General features: G+C 29.8%; 1 pseudogene; it reads left to right on the top strand.

Annotated features, from left to right (window-relative positions):
• The first annotated feature begins 1,855 nt into the window (after positions 1–1,855).
• On the top strand, positions 1,856–3,531 carry LOC139991638 (regulator of microtubule dynamics protein 1-like; annotated as a pseudogene).
• Positions 3,532–24,279: the final 20,748 nt, after the last annotated feature.

The raw sequence follows: 24,279 nt of genomic DNA on the forward strand, positions 1-24,279 counted from the left end.
TATATACTATTACCTTCTAACCTATAGCGTTATACACTATTACCTTATAACGTATAACGTTATATACTATTACCATATAACATATAGCGTTATGTAGCATTACGTTCTAACGTATAACGTTATATACTATAACCTTATATCGTTATACGTTATATACTGTTACCTTATAACGTCTAATATTATATACCATTACCTTATAAAGTATAACGTTATGGAGCATTACGTTATAACGTATAACGTTATATAATATTACTTTATAACATATAACATTATGTAGCATTACGTTATAACGTATAACGTTGTATACTACTTCGGTAGAACGTATAACGTTATGTAGCACTACGTTATAACGTATAACGTTACATACTATTACCTTATATCGTTATACGTTATATGCTATTACCTTATAACGTATATCGTTGTATACTGTAACCTTATAACGTATAACGTTATATACTGTAACCTTCTAACGTATAACGTTATGTAGCATTACGTTATAACGTATAACGTTGTGTACTATTACGTTATAACGTATAACGGTATGTAGCACTACGATATCACGTATAACGTTATATACTATTACCTTATAACATATAACGTTATATACTATTACCTCATAACGTATAGCGTTGTATACTATTACCATATAACGTATAACGTTATGTAGCATATCGTTATAGCGTACAACGTTATGTACTATTACCTTATAACGTATAACGTTGTATACTATTACCTTATATCGTTATACGTAATATACTATTACCTTATAACGTATATCGTTATATACTGTAACCTTATAACGTATAACGTTATATACTGTAACCTTCTACCGTATAACGTTATGTAGCATTACGTTATAACGTGTAACGTTGTGTACTATTACGTTATAACGTATAACGTTATGTAGCTCTACGTTATAACGTATAACGTTATGTAGCTCTACGGTATAACGTATAACGTTATATAATATTACTTTATAACATATAACGTTCTGTAGCCTTACGTTATAACGTATAACGTTTTATACTATTTCGGTAGAACGTATAGCGGTATGTAGCACTACGTTATAACGTATAACGTTACATACTATTACCTTATATCGTTATACGTTATATGCTATTACCTTATAACGTATATCGTTGTATACTGTAGCCTTATAACGTATAACGTTATATACTGTAACCTTCTAACGTATAACGTTATGTAGCATTACGTTATAACGTATAACGTTGTGTACTATTACGTTATAACGTATAACGGTATGTAGCACTACGATATCACATATAACGTTATATACTATTACCTTATAACATATAACGTTATATACTATTACCTCATAACGTATAGCGTTGTATACTATTACCATATAACGTATAACGTTATGTAGCATTACGTTATAGCGTACAACGTTATATACTATTACCTTATAACGTATAACGTTGTATACTATTACCTTATATCGTTATACGTTATATACTATTACCTTATAACGTATATCGTTATATACTGTACCCTTATAACGTATAACGTTGTATACTATTTCGGTAGAACGTATAACGGTATGTAGCACTACGTTATAACGTATAACGTTATATACTATTACCTTATATCGTTATACGTTATATGCTATTACCTTATAACTTATATCGTTGTATACTGTAACCTTATAACGTATAACGTTATGTACTGTAACCTTCTAACGTATAACGTTATGTAGCATTACGTTATAACGTATAACGTTGTGTACTATTACCTTATAACGTATAACGTTGTATGCTATTACCTTGAAACGTATAACCATGGAGCAGAAGCATGGACCAGAAAGAAACATGGAGCAGAAGCATGGAGCAGAAGCATGGAGGAGAATCGTGGTGCAGAAAGAAGAATGCAGCCGAATCAAGTAGCGGAATCATGGAGCAAACCGAAGCATGGCGCAAGCAGAAGCATGGTCCAAGAAGAAGCATGGAACAAGCATAAGCATGGAGCAGAAGGAAGCATGGAGCAAGCCGAAGCATGGGCCACAAAGAAGAATGGACCTGAAGGATGGAGCAGAGGTATGGAGCAGAAAGAAGCATGGAGCAGAAGCATGGTGCAGAAGCATGGAGCAGAAGCATAGAGCTGAGGCATGGAGGAGAAGCATGGTGCTGAGGCATTGAGGAGAAGCATGGAGCAGATGCATGCAGCAGAAGCATGGAGCAAGGAGAGGCATGGAGCAAGCCGAAGCATGGAGCAGAAAGAAGAATGGAGTGGAATCTAGGAGCAAACGGAAGCATGGAGCAAGCGGAAGCATGGAGCAGAAAGAAGAATGTACCCGAAGGATGGAGCAGAGGTATGGAGCAGAAAGAAGCATGGAGCAGAAGAATGGAGCAGAGGCATGTAGCACAAGCATGGAGCAGAAGCATGGAGCAGAAGCATGGAGCAGAAGCATGGAGCAGAAGCATGGAGCAAGCAGAAGCATGGAGCTAGCAGAAGCATGGAGCAAGCAGAAGCATGGAGCAAGCAGAAGCATGGAGCAAGCAGAAGCATTGAACAGAAGCATGGAGCAGAATCATGGAGCAGAGGCATGGAGCAGAAAGAAGCATGGAGCAGAATCATGGAGCAGAGGCATGGAGCAGAAAGAAGCATGGAGCAGAATCATGGAGCAGAAGCAGTGATAACTACAAAAGAAGTTCTAATAGGAAAAGCCGATGAATTATACGAGCGAGAACAATAGGAGGAAATACATAACCTTCTAATAAATTATAAAGTAATTACATTGCGTATATCACTTATAAATGTAGATAACAAAACTGAACATTTGTATAGGATAGCGGTGATATTGAAATTATATGGCGTTTGTGTAGAGCAATGTATAAATTGTCTAAGACTGTGAGTGAAGTAGATGGAAAGAAATGAATTTTCGAATCTTATGATTTAATACTTAAAGCACTTGAAATAAATGAGGATAATTGGGCTGCATACAAATGGGCATCGATTCTTCGCAATTGTAAGACTCTTTATGAAGGAGTGAAGGCACAAATAAAAGAGTCATATAATATTAAGAAACATATGCTGGTATATTTCATGATAATATATTAATATTTCTTTCCCTGATACGATGTCAAGCAATTGTATCGAATATGTTTAATATCGCAGAGAGCAATGGAACTAAATGCAAAAGAACCACCTCTTATGTACATGCTTGGTACTTGGTGCTATCAAGTTGCTGATTTAACATGGTATCAAAGAAAAATTGCATCTGTAATATTTGGAGAACCACCATCTTCATCTTCTGAGGAAGCTCTAAAATATTTTGAAACCGCAGAGGAAATTGATCCCAATTTCTATAGTCAAAATTTATTAATGTTGGGCAAAACCTACTTAAAATTAAATCAAAAAGAGCTATCTATGAAATATTTAAAAATTGCCCTTGAATATCCTGCAAAGAACGAAGATGATCGAGATGCTAAACAGGAAGCACAAAAGTTGTTAAAGAAACTTTAACAAACTTGACGGAAATTATGATCTATTATATGATAAATGGATATTATTATAGGATATGGAATTGAAGGGATAAAGTAAATTTAGAATCTATCTTTTAAGTAGAAGTATAAAATTTATTTACTATAAAGTACAGTACAACTTATGTGTGATGAACTTTTTATACGCAACATCTAATTTAAGATTTAAGATTACTATATACATGTATATTTTATAAAATGTTTTATTTCAAAATGTAACATGTAGCAAATTTTAAATAGTTAATAGCAGTTGAAGAAAATTCGTATATACAATATGTCATTAAACTACCTTTCTCGCAAAAATTAGTTAAAGAAATATATTGTAACAGAATTAAAGTATCAAAATGTTAATGTAACATTGTCACAAATATCACGGTTTAATAAAGTAGTTTCCAAGTCGAATTATCGGTCAGGTGATTCTTCATTTTCCTCTTCCTCTCCGCGAGCCATAATTCCATCTTTTTGGAAAGCAGAGAGAAAATCAAGATATTGGCGTGTTTGAAGGCCGATTATCTCCCTTGGCACTCTTCCCATCAGATGGTATACAAAGGAACGATGCAGGCCAATCTGCATAGTGTGTTGACCAATCGGGGAAGTATACTGCACCACAACGTAATCCGGTGGTAGATCTTCCGGAACATGTGATATGGTGTGCAAGGCGTTAAATCCAAGTTGAGATTCCGCCATCGTTTCGTTATAAGGCACAATCTGGAAACAAAAAATAAAAAAAAAAAATTTAATTTACGAATTGCGTGAAAAATCAGTGGAAGAAACGATTGAAAGGAAATAAGATACTCACTGTTCCAAATGTGACGAAAATGTATAAGGACGCTACCAATCGTAAAGCACTTCCAAACCTGAAGAACTTTTAAACGTTCCGCTCGATATTCGAACTGGAAATGCCCCCTCGAGCGAAATGCCGAGTTTATATAGTCGTCGGTGAGTTCCATGTGTATTACTACAGCATGGATTAGGACTTTTTGGGGGGACCCCCTAACTAGCAGGTAGGTAAAACCCAAGTAGTTGTTTGTTTGTTTGATGTTTGAAATATTGTTTAAGGGACAGACGGATTAGCAGGTGCGATGGTCGCCTCGGGTATTCCTTTGTCACCCTCTTCTCAATTATGGAAAATTCGAGAATGCGTTAGAGGATAAACAATCACAATAGAGTTGGAGAAAAATGCGATTCTAATTTATTATTAGTCATCGAGTAGGAAGCGAATACATTGCTTTTTTTTTTTTAATTTACGCTTTCTAATAAATAATAATTTATGTGTTACTTCTATATGGGTTACATGGTTATCACCACTGGGTTATTGGAGCAATAATCGTCTCGGGCGGTAGTTTATATTTTGTGTTTACATTCATAGGAGTTCGCTAATATTATAATTATGAATTATTCGAAGTACGTATATCGCTTAAATATATTCGAACGAATAATATACTTTATACAGAATTATATACTGAAACATTGAACGATACATCTACCACCGCTTTATTATTTCTTATGCATTAATTATCATAAATATACAGACTGAATATCGTCTTTACAATTACGTACTGTTGACTATCACATTAAATAACGAGAGCTTTAGAAAAATTGAATTTGATCGCGTACCTATCGTCGTCTTAAGCATGCAAGTCGATTAAATTAAGCAGAAAAAGGAACACATTGTCGATCAACGTTATTATGCTCGTTAACTTTACAGGAACAGCATGTTGAGATCGATGTTGAATAATTTCTGACGAAATGCAACAATATCACCGAAGCCGAAAAGAGAGCCGCCGACGTCGAGCGATACTTCAGGATAGATTGAAGTCGACGAACAACAACCAATAGACCAGGCCTACGAATCAACACCATAAGAGCAAGACCACCCACGGTGGTTCTACGATCCGACGGACGACGATATAAATTCCTCGTTGATAGCGGAGCAGCAATTAATATACTTAACGTTATAACCTAATGCTACATAACGTTATATGTTATGAGGTCATAGTATATAACGTTATACGTTATAAGGTAATAGTATATAACGTTATACGTTATAAGGTAATAGTATATAACGTCTAACGATATAAGGTAATAATATATAACGTTATACGTTATAAGGTTATAGTATATAAAGCTATACGATATAATGTAATGCTACATAACATTATACGTTATATGGTAATAGTATATAACGTTATACGTTATAACGTAGTGCTTCATAACGTTATAAGTTATAAAGTAATCGTATATAACGCTACACGTTATATTGTAATGCTACATAACTGTATACGTTATAAGGTAATAGTATATAACGTTATAGTATATAACGTAATGCTACATGACGTTATACTTTATAAGGTAATGGTACACAACGTTAAACGCTATAACGTAATGCTACATAACGTCATACGTTATATGGTAATGGTATACAACGTTATACGTTATAACGTAATGCTACATAAAGATATACGTTATAAGGTAATGGTATATAACGTTTAACGTTATAAGGTACCAGTATATCACGTATTAGCATATAAGGTAATAGTATATAACGTTATACGCTATAACGTAATGTTACATAACGCTATACTTTATAAGGTAATGGTACACAACGTTATAGGTTATAACGTAATGCTACATAAGGATATACGTTATAAGACAATAGTTTATCACGTATAACGTTATAAGTTACCATTATATCACGTAGAAGCATATAAGGTAATAGTGTATAACGTTATACGTAATAACGTTGTGCTACATAACGTTATAAGTTAGAAGGTAATCGTATATAACGCTATACGTTATAATGCAATGCTACATAACGTTATACTTTATAAGGTAATGGTACACAACGTTATACGCTATAACGTAATGCTACATAAGGTTACATGTTATGAGGTAATAGTATATAACGTTTTACGTTATTAGGTAATAGTATATAACGTATAACGTTATAAGGTAACAGTATATAACGTATAACGATATAAGGTAATCGTATCTAACGTTATACGTTATAACGTAATGCTAAATAACGTTATACGTTATAAGGTAATGGTGTACAACGTTATACGTTATAACGTAACAGTATATAACGGTATACGTTATAACGTAATGGTATATAACGTTATACGTTATAACGTAATGCTACATAACGTTATGTGTCATAAGGTAATAGTATATAACGTTATACGTTATAACGTAATGCTGCATAACGTTATACGTTATAAGGTTATTGTGTATAACGTTATACGACATAAGGTAACACTATATAACGTTATACGTTATAAGGTAATTGTTTATAACGTTATAAGTTATAACGTAGTGCTACATAACGTTATGCGTTATAACGTAATGGTATATAACGTTATACGTTATAACGTAATGCTACATAACGTTATACGTTATAAGGTAATTGTTTATAACGTTATAATTTATAACGTAGTGCTACATAACGTTATGCGTTATAACGTAATGGTATATAACGTTATACGTTATAACGTAATGCTACATATCGTTATACGTTATAAGGTAATAGTATATAAAGTTATACGTTATAACGTAATGCTACATAACGTTATACGTTATAAGGTTATTGTGTATAACGTTATAAGTTATAACGTAGTGCTACATAACGATATGCGTTCTTACGTAATGGTATACACGTTATACATCATAACGTAATGCTGCATAACGTTATAAGATATAAGGTTATCGTATATAACGTTATACGTTATAACGTAATGCTACATATCGTTATACGATATAAGGTACTAGTATATAACGTTATGCGTTATAACGTAATGGTATACAACGTTATACGTTATAACGTAATGCTATATATCGTTATACGTTATAGGGTAGTAGTATATAAAGTTATACGTTATAACGTAATGCTACATAACGTTATACGTTATAAGGTTATTGTATATAACGTTATACGTTATAAGGTTATTGTATATAACGTTACACGTTATATGGTAACACTATATGACGTATTACGATATCAAGAAATAGTATATAACGTTATACATTATAACGTAATGCTGCATAACGTTATAAGATATAAGGTTATCGTATATAACGTTATACGTTATAACGTAATGCTACATATCGTTATACGTTATAGGGTAGTAGTATATAAAGTTATACGTTATAACGTAATGCTACATAACGTTATACGTTATAAGGTTATTGTATATAACGTTATACGTTATAAGGTTATTGTATATAACGTTACACGTTATATGGTAACACTATATGACGTATTACGATATCAAGAAATAGTATATAACGTTATACGTTATAACGTAATGCTGCATAACGTTATACGTTATAACGTAATGGTATATAACGTTATACGTTATAACGTAATGCTACATGTCGTTATTCGTTATAAGGTAATAGTATATAAAGTTATACGTTATAACGTAATGCTCCATAACGTTATACGTTATAAGGTTATTGTGTATAACGTTATACGTTATAAGGTAACACTATATAACGTACTACGATATAAAGAAACAGTATATAACGTTATACGTTATAACGTAATGCTGCATAACGTTATAAGATATAAGGTAATCGTATATAACGTTATACGTTATAACGTAATGGTACATAACGTTATACGATATAAGGTAATAGTATATAACGTTATACGTTATAACGTAATGCTGCAAAACGTTATAAGATATAAAGTAATCGTATATAACGTTGTAGGTTATAACGTAATGCTACATACCGTTATACGATATAAGGTAATAGTATATAACGTATAACGTTATAAGGTAACAGTGTATAACGTATAACGATATAAGGTAATAGTATAAAACATTATACGTTATATCGTAATGCTACATTACATTAGACGTTATAAGGTAATGGTATACAGTGTTATACGCTATAACGTAGTGCTACATAACGTTATACGTTATATGGTAATGGTATACAACGTTATACGTTATAACGTAACAGTATATAACGTTGTACGTTTTAACGTAAAGCTACAAAACGTTCTACGTTATAAGGTAATAGTATATAACGTTATAAGTTATAACGTAATGCTACAAAACGTTATACGTTATAAGGTAACACTATATAACGTATTACGATATAAAGAAATGGTATATAACGTTATACATTATAACGTAATGCTGCATAACGTTATAAGATATAAGGTTATCGTATATAACGTTATACGTTATAACGTAATGCTACATATCGTTATACGATATAAGGTAATAGTATATAACGTTATACGTTATAACGTAATGCTACACAACGTTATACGTAATAAGGTAATACTATATAACGTTATACGTTATAACGGAATGCTACATAACGCAATACGTTATAAGGTTATTGTGTATAACGTTATACGTTATAACATAATGCTGCATAAGGTTATAAGATATAAGGTAATCGTATATAACGTTATACGTTATAACGTAATGCTACATAACGTTATACGTTAGAAGGAAATAGTATATAACGTTATACGTTATAACGTAATGCTACATAACGCCATAAGATAAAAGGAAATCGTATATAACGTTATACGTTATAACGTTGTACTACATAACGTTATACGTTATATGGTAATGGTATACAACGATATACGTTATAACGTAACACTATATAACGTTGTACGTTTAAAAGTAATTCTACAAAATGTTATACTTTATAAGGTAATAGTATATAACGTTATACGTTATAACGTAATGCTTCATAACGTTATACGTTATAAGGTTATTGTATATAACGTTATACGTTATAAGGAAACACTATATAACGTATTACGATATAAAGAAATAGTATATAACGTTAGACGTTATAACGTAATGCTGCAAAACGTAATAAGATATAAGGTAATAGTGTATAACGTTATACGCTATAACGTAATGCTTCATAACGTTATACGTTATAAGGTAATTGTATATAACGTCATGTGTTATAACGTAATGCTACAAAACGTTATACGTTATAAGGTATTAGTACATAACGTTATACGTTATAACGTAATGGTATATAACGTTATACGTTATAACGTAATGCTACATAACGTTATGTGTCATAAGGTAATAGTATATAACGTTATACGTTATAACGTAATGCTGCATAACGTTATAAGGCATAAGGTAATCGTATATAACGTTATACGTTATAACGTAATGCTACAAAACGTTATACGTTATAAGGTATTAGTACATAACGTTATACGTTATAACGTAATGGTATATAACGTTATACGTTATAACATAATGCTACATAATGTTATAAGATATAAAGTAATCGTATATAATGTTATACGTTATAACGTAATGCTACAAAACGTTATACGTTATAAGGTAATAGTATATAATGTTAGACTTTATAAGGTAATAGCATATAACCTTGTACGTTATAAGGTAATATTATATAACGTATAACGTTATAAGGTAACAGTATATAACGTATAACGTTATAAGGTAACAGTATATAACGTATAACGATATAAGGTAACAGTATATAACGTATAACGATATAAGGTAATATTATATAAAGTTATACGTTATAACGTAATGCTACATAACGTTATAAGTTATAAGGTTATTGTGTATAACGTTATGCGTTATAAGGTAACACTATATAACGTATTACGATATAAAGAAGTAGTATATAACGTTATACGTTATAACGTAATGCTGCATAACGTAATAAGATATAAGGTAATAGTGTATAACGTTATACGCTATAACGTAATGCTTCATAACGTTATACGTTATAAGGTAATTGTATATAACGTCATGCGTTATAACGTAATGCTGCATAACGTTATAAGGCATAAGGTAATCGTATATAACGTTATACGTTATAACGTAATGCTACAAAACGTTATACGTTATAAGGTATTAGTACATAACGTTATACGTTATAACGTAATGGTATATAACGTTATACGTTATAACGTAATGCTACATAACGTTATGTGTCATAAGGTAATAGTATATAACGTTATACGTTATAACGTAATGCTGCATAACGTAATAAGGTATAAGGTAATAGTATATAACGTTATACGCTATAACGTAATGCTACATAACGTTATACGTTATAAGGTTATTGTGTATAACGTTATACGTTATAAGGTAACACTATATAACGTATTACGATATAAAGAAGTAGTATATAACGTTATACGTTATAACGTAATGCTGCATAACGTTATACGTTATAAGGTTATTGTGTATAACGTTATACGACATAAGGTAACACTATATAACGTATTACGATATAAAGAAGTAGTATATAACGTTCTACGTTATAACGTATTGCTGCATAACGTTATAAGATATAAGGTAATCATATATAACGTTATACGTTATAACGTAATGCTGCATAACGTAATAAGATATAAGGTAATAGTGTATATCGTTATACGCTATAACGTAATGCTTCATAACGTTATACGTTATAAGGTAATTGTATATAACGTCATGCGTTATAACGTAATGCTGCATAACGTTATAAGGCATAAGGTAATCGTATATAACGTTATACGTTATAACGTAATGCTACAAAACGTTATACGTTATAAGGTATTAGTACATAACGTTATACGTTATAAGGTAATTGTTTATAACGTTATACGTTTTAACGTAATGCTACAAAACGTTTTACTTTATAAGGTTATAGTATTTAACGTTATACGTTATAACGTAATGCTACAAAACGTTATACGTTATAAGGTAATAGTATTTAACGTTATACGTTATAACGTAATGCTACATTACGTTATACGTTATAAGGTAATAGTATATAATGTTAGACTTTATAAGGTAATAGCAAATAACCTTGTACGTTATAAGGTAATATTATATAACGTATAACGTTATAAGGTAACAGTATATAACGTATAACGATATAAGGTAATATTATATAAAGTTATTCGTTATCACGTAATGCTACATAACGTTATACGTTATAACGTTATTGTGTATAACGTTATGCGTTATAAGGTAACACTATATAACGTATTACGATATAAAGAAGTAGTATATAACGTTATACGCTATAACGTAATGCTACATAACGTTATACGTTATAACGTAATGGTATATAACGTTATACGTTATAACGTAATGCTACATATCGTTATACGTTATAAGGTAATAGTATATAAAGTTATACGTTATAACGTAATGCTCCATAACGTTATACGTTACAAGGTAACACTACATAACGTATTACGACATAAAGAAATAGTATATAACGTTATACATTATAACGTAGTGCTACATTACGTTAGACGTTATAAGGTAATGGTTTACAATGTTATACACTATAACGTAGTGCTACATAACGTTATACGTTATATGGTAATGGCATACAACGTTATACGTGATAATGTAACAGTATATAACGTTGTACGTTTTAACGTAATGCTACAAAACGTTATACCTTATAAGGTAATAGTATATAACGTTATAAGTTATAACGTAATGATATATAACGTTATACGTTATAAGGTAATAGTATATAACGTATAACGATATAGAGTAATAGTATATAACGTTGTTCGTTATAACGTAATGCTACATAACGTTAGACGTTATAAGGTAATGGTATACAACGTTATACACTATAACGTTGTGCTACATAACATTATACGTTATATGGTAATGGTATACAACGTTATACGTTATAACGTAACAGTATATAACGATGTACGTTTTAACGTAATGCTACAAAACGTTATACGTTATAAGGTAATAGTATATAACGTTATACGTTATAACGTAATGCTACATAACGTTATACGTTATAACGTAATGCTACATAACATTAGACGTTAGAAGGTAATGGTATACAACGTTATACACTATAACGTAGTGCTACATAACGTTATACGTTATAACGTTATTGTGTATAACATTATGCGTTATAAGGTTACACTATATAACGTATTACGATATAAAGTAGTAGTATATAACGTTATACGTTATAACGTAATGCTGCATGACGGAATAAGTTATAAGGTAATAGTATATAACGTTATACGCTATAACGTAATGCTACATAACGTTATACGTTATAAGGTAATTGTATATAACGTTATAAGTTATAACGTAATGCTACATAACGTTATGCGTTATAACGTAATGGTATATAACGTTATACGTTATAACGTAATGCTACATATCGTTATACGTTATAAGGTAATAGTATATAAAGTTATACGTTATAGCGTAATGCTACATAACGTTATAAGATATAAGGTAATCGCATATAACGTTATACGTTATAACGTAATGCTACATAACGTTATGCGGTATAATGTAATAGTTTATAACGTTATAAGTTATAACGTAATGCTACATAACGTTATACGTTATAAGGTTATTGTGTATAACGTTATGCGTTATGAGGTAACACTATATAACGTATTACGATATAAAGAAGTAGTATATAACGTTATACGTTATAACGTAATGCTACATAACGTTATAAGATATAAGGTAGTACTATATAAAGTTATACGCTATAACGTAATGCTACATAACGTTATACGTTATAAGGTAATAGTATACAGCGTTATAAGTTATAACGTAGTGCTACATAACGTTATGCGTTATAACGTAATGGTATACAACGTTATACGTTATAACGTAATGCTACATATCGTTATACGTTATAAGGTAGTACTATATAAAGTTATACGTTATAACGTAATGCTACATCACGTTATAAGATATAAGGTAATCGTATATAACGTTTTACGTTATAACGTAATGCTGCATAACGTAATAAGATATAAGGTAATAGTATATAACGTTATACGCTATAACGTAATGCTACATAACGTTATACGTTATAAGGTAATAGTATACAGCGTTATACGTTATAACGTAATGCTACATAACGTTATGCGTTATAACGTAATGGTATATAACGTTATACGTTATAACGTAATGCTACATATCGTTATACGTTGTAAGGTAATAGTATATAAAGTTATACGTTATAACGTAATGCTACATAACGTTATAAGATATAAGGTAATCGCATATAACGTTATACGTTATAACGTAATGCTACATAACGTTATGCGGTATAAGGTAATAGTTTATAACGTTATAAGTTATAACGTAATGCTACATAACGTTATACGTTATAAGGTTATTGTGTATAACGTTATGCGTTATGAGGTAACACTACATAACGTATTACGATATAAAGAAGTAGTATATAACGTTATACGTTATAACGTAATGCTGCATAACGTTATACGTTATAACGTAATGGTATATAACGTTATACGTTATAACGTAATGCTACATATCGTTATACGTTATAAGGTAATAGTATATAAAGTTATACGTTATAACGTAATGCTCCATAACGTTATACGTTACAAGGTAACACTACATAACGTATTACGATATAAAGAAATAGTATATAACGTTATACATTATAACGTAGTGCTACATTACGTTAGACGTTATAAGGTAATGGTATACAACGTTATACACTATAACGTAGTGCTACATAACGTTATACGTTATATGGTAATGGTATACAACGTTATACGTGATAATGTAACAGTATATAACGTTGTACGTTTTAACGTAATGCTACAAAACGTTATACCTTATAAGGTAATAGTATATAACGTTATAAGTTATAACGTAATGATATATAACGTTATACGTTATAAGGTAATAGTATATAACGTTATACGTTATATGGTAATGGTATACAACGTTATACGTTATAACGTAACAGTATATAACGTTGTACGTTTTAACGTAATGCTACAAAACGTTATACTTTATAAGGTAGTAGTATATAACGTTATACGTTATAACGTAATGCTACATAACGTTATACGTTATAACGTAATGCTACATAACATTAGACGTTATAAGGTAATGGTATACAACGTCATACGCTATAACGTAGTGCTACATAACGTTATACGTTATATGGTAATGGTATACAACGTTATACGTTATAACGTAACAGTATATAACGTTGTACGTTTTAACGAAAAGCTACATAACGTTATACGTTATAAGGTAATAGTATACAACGTTATACGTTATAACGTAATGCTACATAACGTTATACGTTATAACGTTATTGTATATAACGTTATACGTTATAACGTAATGCTTCATAACGTTATACGTTATAACATAATGCTTCATAACGTTATACGTTATAGCGTAATAGTATACTACGTTATACGTTATAAGGATATTGTATATAACGTTCCACGTTATAATGTAACACTATATAACGTATTGCGATACAAAGAAATAGTACGTAACGTTATACGTTATAACGTAATTCTGCATAACGTTATAAGATATAAGGTAATCGTATATAACGTTATACGTTATAACGTAATGCTACATATCGTTATACGATATAAGGTGATAGTATATATCGTTATACGCTATAACGTAATGCTACATAACGTTATTCGTTATAAGGTAATGGTATACAACGTTATACGCTATAACGTAGTGCTACATAACGTTATACGTTATATGGTAATGGTATACAACGTTATACGTTATAACGTAACAGTATATAACGTTGTACGTATTAACGTAAAGCTACAAAACGTTATACGTTATAGGGTAATAATATACAACGTTATACGTTATAACGTAATGCTACATAACGTTATACGTTAAAAGGTAATAGTATATAACGTTATACGTTATAAGGTAGTGCCACATAACGTTATACGTTATAACGTAATAGTATACAACGTTATACGCTATAAAGTATTGCTACATAACGTTATACGTTAATAGGTATTAGTAAATAACGTTATACGTTATAACGTAATGCTACATAACGTTATACGTTATTAGGTAATAGTATATAACGTTATACGTTATAACGTAATGCTACAAAACGTTATACGTTATAAGGTAATAGTATATAAAGTTATACGTTATAGCGTAATGCTACATAACGTTATAAGATATAAGGTAATCGCATATAACGTTATACGTTATAACGTAATGCTACATAACGTTATGCGGTATAATGTAATAGTTTATAACGTTATAAGTTATAACGTAATGCTACATAACGTTATACGTTATAAGGTTATTGTGTATAACGTTATGCGTTATGAGGTAACACTATATAACGTATTACGATATAAAGAAGTAGTATATAACGTTATACGTTATAACGTAATGCTACATAACGTTATAAGATATAAGGTAGTACTATATAAAGTTATACGCTATAACGTAATGCTACATAACGTTATACGTTATAAGGTAATTGTATATAACGTTATAAGTTATAACGTAGTGCTACATAACGTTATGCGTTATAACGTAATGGTATACAACGTTATACGTTATAACGTAATGCTACATATCGTTATACGTTATAAGGTAGTACTATATAAAGTTATACGTTATAACGTAATGCTACATCACGTTATAAGATATAAGGTAATCGTATATAACGTTTTACGTTATAACGTAATGCTGCATAACGTAATAAGATATAAGGTAATAGTATATAACGTTATACGCTATAACGTAATGCTACATAACGTTATACGTTATAAGGTAATAGTATACAGCGTTATACGTTATAACGTAATGCTACATAACGTTATGCGTTATAACGTAATGGTATATAACGTTATACGTTATAACGTAATGCTACATATCGTTATACGTTGTAAGGTAATAGTATATAAAGTTATACGTTATAACGTAATGCTACATAACGTTATAAGATATAAGGTAATCGCATATAACGTTATACGTTATAACGTAATGCTACATAACGTTATGCGGTATAAGGTAATAGTTTATAACGTTATAAGTTATAACGTAATGCTACATAACGTTATACGTTATAAGGTTATTGTGTATAACGTTATGCGTTATGAGGTAACACTATATAACGTATTACGATATAAAGAAGTAGTATATAACGTTATACGTTATAACGTAATGCTGCATAACGTTATACGTTATAACGTAATGGTATATAACGTTATACGTTATAACGTAATGCTACATATCGTTATACGTTATAAGGTAATAGTATATAAAGTTATACGTTATAACGTAATGCTCCATAACGTTATACGTTACAAGGTAACACTACATAACGTATTACGATATAAAGAAATAGTATATAACGTTTTACGTTATAACGTAATGCTGCATAACGTAATAAGATATAAGGTAATAGTATATAACGTTATACGCTATAACGTAATGCTACATAACGTTATACGTTATAAGGTAATAGTATACAGCGTTATACGTTATAACGTAATGCTACATAACGTTATGCGTTATAACGTAATGGTATATAACGTTATACGTTATAACGTAATGCTACATATCGTTATACGTTGTAAGGTAATAGTATATAAAGTTATACGATATAACGTAATGCTACATAACGTTATAAGATATAAGGTAATCGCATATAACGTTATACGTTATAACGTAATGCTACATAACGTTATGCGGTATAAGGTAATAGTTTATAACGTTATAAGTTATAACGTAATGCTACATAACGTTATACGTTATAAGGTTATTGTGTATAACGTTATGCGTTATGAGGTAACACTATATAACGTATTACGATATAAAGAAGTAGTATATAACGTTATACGTTATAACGTAATGCTGCATAACGTTATACGTTATAACGTAATGGTATATAACGTTATACGTTATAACGTAATGCTACATATCGTTATACGTTATAAGGTAATAGTATATAAAGTTATACGTTATAACGTAATGCTCCATAACGTTATACGTTACAAGGTAACACTACATAACGTATTACGATATAAAGAAATAGTATATAACGTTATACATTATAACGTAGTGCTACATTACGTTAGACGTTATAAGGTAATGGTATACAACGTTATACACTATAACGTAGTGCTACATAACGTTATACGTTATATGGTAATGGTATACAACGTTATACGTGATAATGTAACAGTATATAACGTTGTACGTTTTAACGTAATGCTACAAAACGTTATACCTTATAAGGTAATAGTATATAACGTTATAAGTTATAACGTAATGATATATAACGTTATACGTTATAAGGTAATAGTATATAACGTTATACGTTATATGGTAATGGTATACAACGTTATACGTTATAACGTAACAGTATATAACGTTGTACGTTTTAACGTAATGCTACAAAACGTTATACTTTATAAGGTAGTAGTATATAACGTTATACGTTATAACGTAATGCTACATAACGTTATACGTTATAACGTAATGCTACATAACATTAGACGTTATAAGGTAATGGTATACAACGTCATACGCTATAACGTAGTGCTACATAACGTTATACGTTATATGGTAATGGTATACAACGTTATACGTTATAACGTAACAGTATATAACGTTGTACGTTTTAGCGAAAAGCTACATAACGTTATACGTTATAAGGTAATAGTATACAACGTTATACGTTATAACGTAATGCTACATAACGTTATACGTTATAACGTTATTGTATATAACGTTATACGTTATAACGTAATGCTTCATAACGTTATACGTTATAACATAATGCTTCATAACGTTATACGTTATAGCGTAATAGTATACTACGTTATACGTTATAAGGATATTGTATATAACGTTCCACGTTATAATGTAACACTATATAACGTATTACGATACAAAGAAATAGTACGTAACGTTATACGTTATAACGTAATTCTGCATAACGTTATAAGATATAAGGTAATCGTATATAACGTTATACGTTATAACGCAATGCTACATATCGTTATACGATATAAGGTGATAGTATATATCGTTATACGCTATAACGTAATGCTACATAACGTTATTCGTTATAAGGTAATGGTATACAACGTTATACGCTATAACGTAGTGCTACATAACGTTATACGTTATATGGTAATGGTATACAACGTTATACGTTATAACGTAACAGTATATAACGTTGTACGTATTAACGTAAAGCTACAAAACGTTATACGTTATAGGGTAATAATATACAACGTTATACGTTATAACGTAATGCTACATAACGTTATACGTTAAAAGGTAATAGTATATAACGTTATACGTTATAAGGTAGTGCTACATAACGTTATACGTTATAACGTAATAGTATACAACGTTATACGCTATAAAGTATTGCTACATAACGTTATACGTTAATAGGTATTAGTAAATAACGTTATACGTTATAGCGTAATGCTACATAACGTTATACGTTATTAGGTAATAGTATATAACGTTATACGTTATAACGTAATGCTACAAAACGTTATACGTTATAAGGTAATTGTATATAACGTTATACGTTATAACGTAATAGTATACTACGTTATACGTTATAAGGTTATTGTATATAATGTTATACGTTATAAGGTGACACTATATAACGTATTACGATATAAAGAAATAGTATATTACGTTATACGTTATAACGTAATGCTACATAACGTTATACGTTATTAGGTAATAGTATATAACGTTATACGTCATAACGTAGTGCTACATAACGTTATACGATATAAGGTTATTGTGTATAACGTTATACGTTATAAGGTAACACTATATAACGTATAACGATATAAAGAAATAGTATATAACGTTATACGTTGTAACGTAATGCTGCATAACGTTATAAGATATAAGGTAATCGTATATAACGTTATACGTTATAACGTAATGCTACATATCGTTATACGATATAAGGTAATAGTATATATCGTTATACGTTATAACGTAATGCTTCATAACGTTATACGTTATAACATAATGCTTCATAACGTTATACGTTATAGCGTAATAGTATACTACGTTATACGTTATAAGGTTATTGTATATAACGTTCCACGTTATAAGGTAACACTATATAACGTATTACGATACAAAGAAATAGTATGTAACGTTATACGTTATAACGTAATGCTTCATAACGTTATACGTTATAAGGTTGTTGTATATAACGTTATACGTTATAAGGTAACACTATATAACGTATTACGATATAAAGAAATAGTATATAACGTTATACGTTATAACGTAATGCTGCATAACGTTATAAGATATAAGGTAATAGTATATAACGTTATACGTTATAACGTAGTGCTACATAACGTTATACGTTATATGGTAATGGTATACAACGTTATACGTTATAACGTAACAGTATGTAACGTTGTACGTTTTAACGTAAAGCTACAAAACGTTATACGCTATAGGGTAATAATATACAACGTTATACGTTATACCGTAATGCTACATAACGTTATACGTTATAAGGTTATTGTGTATAACGTTATACGTTATAACATAATGCTGCATAAGGTTATAAGATATAAGGTAATGGTATATAACGTTACACGTTATAACGTAGTGCTACATAACGTTGTACGTTATATGGTAATGGTATACAACGTTCTACGTTATAACGCAACAGTATATAACGTTGTACGTTTTAACGTAAAGCTACAAAACGTTATACGTTGTGAGGTAATAGTATATAACGTTATACGTTATAAGGTAGTGCTACATAACGTTATACGTTATAACGTAATAGTATACAACGTTATACGCTATAAAGTATTGCTACATAACGTTATACGTTAATAGGTAATAGTATACAACGTTATACGTTATAACGTAATGCTACATAACGTTATACGTAATAAGGTAATAGTATATAACGTTATACGTTATAACGTAATGCTTCATAACGTTATATGTTATAAGGTATTAATATATAACGTTATACTTTATAAGGTAATAGCATATAACGTTATACGTTATAAGGTAATAGTATATAACGTATAACGTTATAAGGTTACAGTATATAACGTATAACGATACAAGGTAAGAGTATATAACGTTATACGTTATAACGTAATGCTACATAACATTAGACGTTATAAGATAATGGTATACAACGTTATACGCTATAACGTAGTGCTACATAACGTTATACGTTATATGGTAATGGTATACAACGTTATACGTTATAACGTAACAGTATATAACGTTGTACGCTTTAACGAAAAGCTACATAACGTTATACGTTATAAGGTAATAGTATACAACGTTATACGTTATAACGTAATGCTTCATAACGTTATACGTTATAGCGTAATAGTATACTACGTTATACGTTATAAGGATATTGTATTGTTCCACGTTATAAGGTAACACTATATAACGTTTTACGATACAAAGAAATAGTATGTAACGTTATACGTTATAACGTAATGCTGCATAACGTTATAAGATATAAGGTAATCGTATATAACGTTATACGTTATAACGTAATGCTACATATCGTTATACGATATAAGGTAATAGTATATATCGTTATACGCTATAACGTAATGCTACATAACGTTATTCGTTATAAGGTAATGGTATACAACGTTATACAATATAACGTAGTGCTACATAACGTTATACGTTATATGGTAATGGTATACAACGTTATACGTTATAACGTAACAGTATATAACGTTGTACGTTTTAACGTAAAGCTACAAAACGTTATACGTTATAGGGTAATAATATACAACGTTATACGTTATACCGTAATGCTACATAACGTTATACGTAAAAAGGTAATAGTATATAACGTTATACGTTATAACGTAGTGCTACATGACGTTATACGTTATAACGTAATAGTATACTACGTTATACGTTATAAGGTTATTGTATATAACGTTCCACGTTATAAGGTAACACTATATAACGTATAACGATATAAAGAAATAGTATATATCGTTATACGTTATAACGTAATGCTGCATAACGTTATAAGGTATAAGGTAATAGTATATAACGTTATACGTTATAACGTAACAGTATATAACGTTGTACGCTTTAACGAAAAGCTACATAACGTTATACGTTATAAGGTAATAGTATACAACGTTATACGTTATAACGTAATGCTACATAACGTTATACGTTATAACGTTATTGTATATAACGTTATACGTTATAACGTAATGCTTCATAACGTTATACGTTATATGGCAATGGTATACAACGTTATACGTTATAACGTAACAGTATATAACGTTGTACGTTTTAACGAAAAGCTACATAACGTTATACGTTATAAGGTAATAGTATACAACGTTATACGTTATAACGTAATGCTTCATAACGTTATACGTTATAGCGTAATAGTATACTACGTTATACGTTATAAGGATATTGTATATAACGTTCCACGTTATAAGGTAACACTATATAACGTACTACGATACAAAGAAATAGTATGTAACGTTATACGTTATAACGTAATGCTGCATAACGTTATAAGATTTAAGGTAATCGTATACAACGTTATACAATATAACGTAGTGCTACATAACGTTATACGTTATATGGTAATGGTGTACAACGTTACACGTTATATCGTAACAGTATATAACGTTGTACGTTTTAACGTAAAGCTACAAAACATTATACGTTATAAGGTAATAGTATATAACGTATAACGTTATAAGGTAGCAGTATATAACGTATAACGATATAAGGTAATAGTATATAACGTTATACGTTATAACGTAATGCTACATATCGTTATACGATATAAGGTAATAGTATATATCGTTATACGTTATAACGTAATGCTACATAACGTTATTCGTTATAAGGTAATGGTATACATCGTTATACGCTATAACGTAATGCTACATAGCGTTATACGTTATATGGTAATGGTATACAACGTTATACGTTATAACGTAACAGTATATAACGTTGTAAGTTTTAACGTAATGCTACAAAACATTATACGTTATAAGGTAATAGTATATAACGTATAACGTTATAAGGTAGCAGTATATAACGTATAACGATATAAGGTAATAGTATATAACGTTATACGTTATAACGTAATGCTACATAACATTAGACGTTATAAGGTAATGGTATACATCGTTATACGCTATACCGTAGTGCTACATAACGTTATACGTTATATGGTAATGGTATACAACGTTATACGTTATAACGTAACAGTATATAACGTTGTACGTTTTAACGTAAAGCTACAAAACGTTATACGTTATAGGGTAATAATATACAACGTTATACGTTATACCGTAATGCTACATAACGTTATACGTAAAAAGGTAATAGTATATAACGTTATACGTTATAACGTAGTGCTACATGACGTTATACGTTATAACCTAATAGTATACTACGTTATACGTTATAAGGTTATTGTATATAACGTTCCACGTTATAAGGTAACACTATATAACGTATAACGATATAAAGAAATAGTATATAACGTTATACGTTATAACGTAATGCTGCATAACGTTATAAGGTATAAGGTAATAGTATATAACGTTATACGTTATAACGTAACAGTATATAACGTTGTACGTTTTACGGTAAAGCTACAAAACGTTATACGTTGTAAGGTAATAGTATATAACGTTATACGTTATAAGGTAATAGAATATAACGTTATACGTTATAACGTAATGCTACATGACGTTATACGTTATAACGTAATAGTATAGAACGTTATACGTTATAACGTAGTGCTACATGACGTTATACGTTATAACGTAATAGTATACTACGTTATACGTTATAAGGTTATTGTATATAACGTTCCACGTTATAAGGTAACACTATATAACGTATAACGATATAAAGAAATAGTATATAACGTTATACGTTATAACGTAATGCTGCATAACGTTATAAGGTATAAGGTAATAGTATATAACGTTATACGTTATAACGTAACAGTATATAACGTTGTACGTTTTACGGTAAAGCTACAAAACGTTATACGTTGTAAGGTAATAGTATATAACGTTATACGTTATATGGTTACAGAATATAACGTTATACGTTATATCGTAGTGCTACATAACGTTATACGCTATAAGGTAATAGTATATGACGTTATACGTTATAACGTAATGCTGCATAACGTTATACCTTATAACGTAATGCTACATAAGGTTATACGTTGTAAGGTAACAATATATAACGTGTAACGATATAAGGATATAGCATATAACGTTATACCTTATAAGGTAATAGTATATAACGTATAACGTTATAAGGTAACAATATATAACGTATAACGTTATACGGTAATAGCATATAACGTTATACGTTATAAGGTAATAGAATATAACGTTATACGTTATAACGTAATGCTACATGACGTTATACGTTATAACGTAATAGTATAGAACGTTATACGTTATAACGTAATGCTACATAACGTTATACGTTATAAGGTAATGGTATATAACGATATACGTAATAAGATAATAGTATATAAAGTTATACGTTAGAAGGTTACAGTATATAACGTTATACGTTATATGGTTACAGAATATAACGTTATACGTTATAACGTAATGCTACATAACGTTATACGTTATAAGGTAACAATATATAACGTGTAACGTTATAAGGATATAGCATATAACGTTATACCTTATAAGGTAATAGTGTATAACGTATAACGTTATAAGGTGACAATATATAACGTATAACGTTATAAGGTAATAGCATATAACGTTATACGTTATAAGGTAATAGAATATAACGTTATACGTTATAACGTAATGCTACATGACGTTATACGTTTTAACGTAATAGTATATAACGTTATACGTTATAACGTAATGCTACATAACGTTATACGTTATAAGGTAACAATATATAACGTGTAACGTTATAAGGATATAGCATAT

Source organism: Bombus fervidus, chromosome 10 (assembly GCF_041682495.2).
Source record: "Bombus fervidus isolate BK054 chromosome 10, iyBomFerv1, whole genome shotgun sequence".
NCBI lineage: Eukaryota > Metazoa > Arthropoda > Insecta > Hymenoptera > Apidae > Bombus > Bombus fervidus.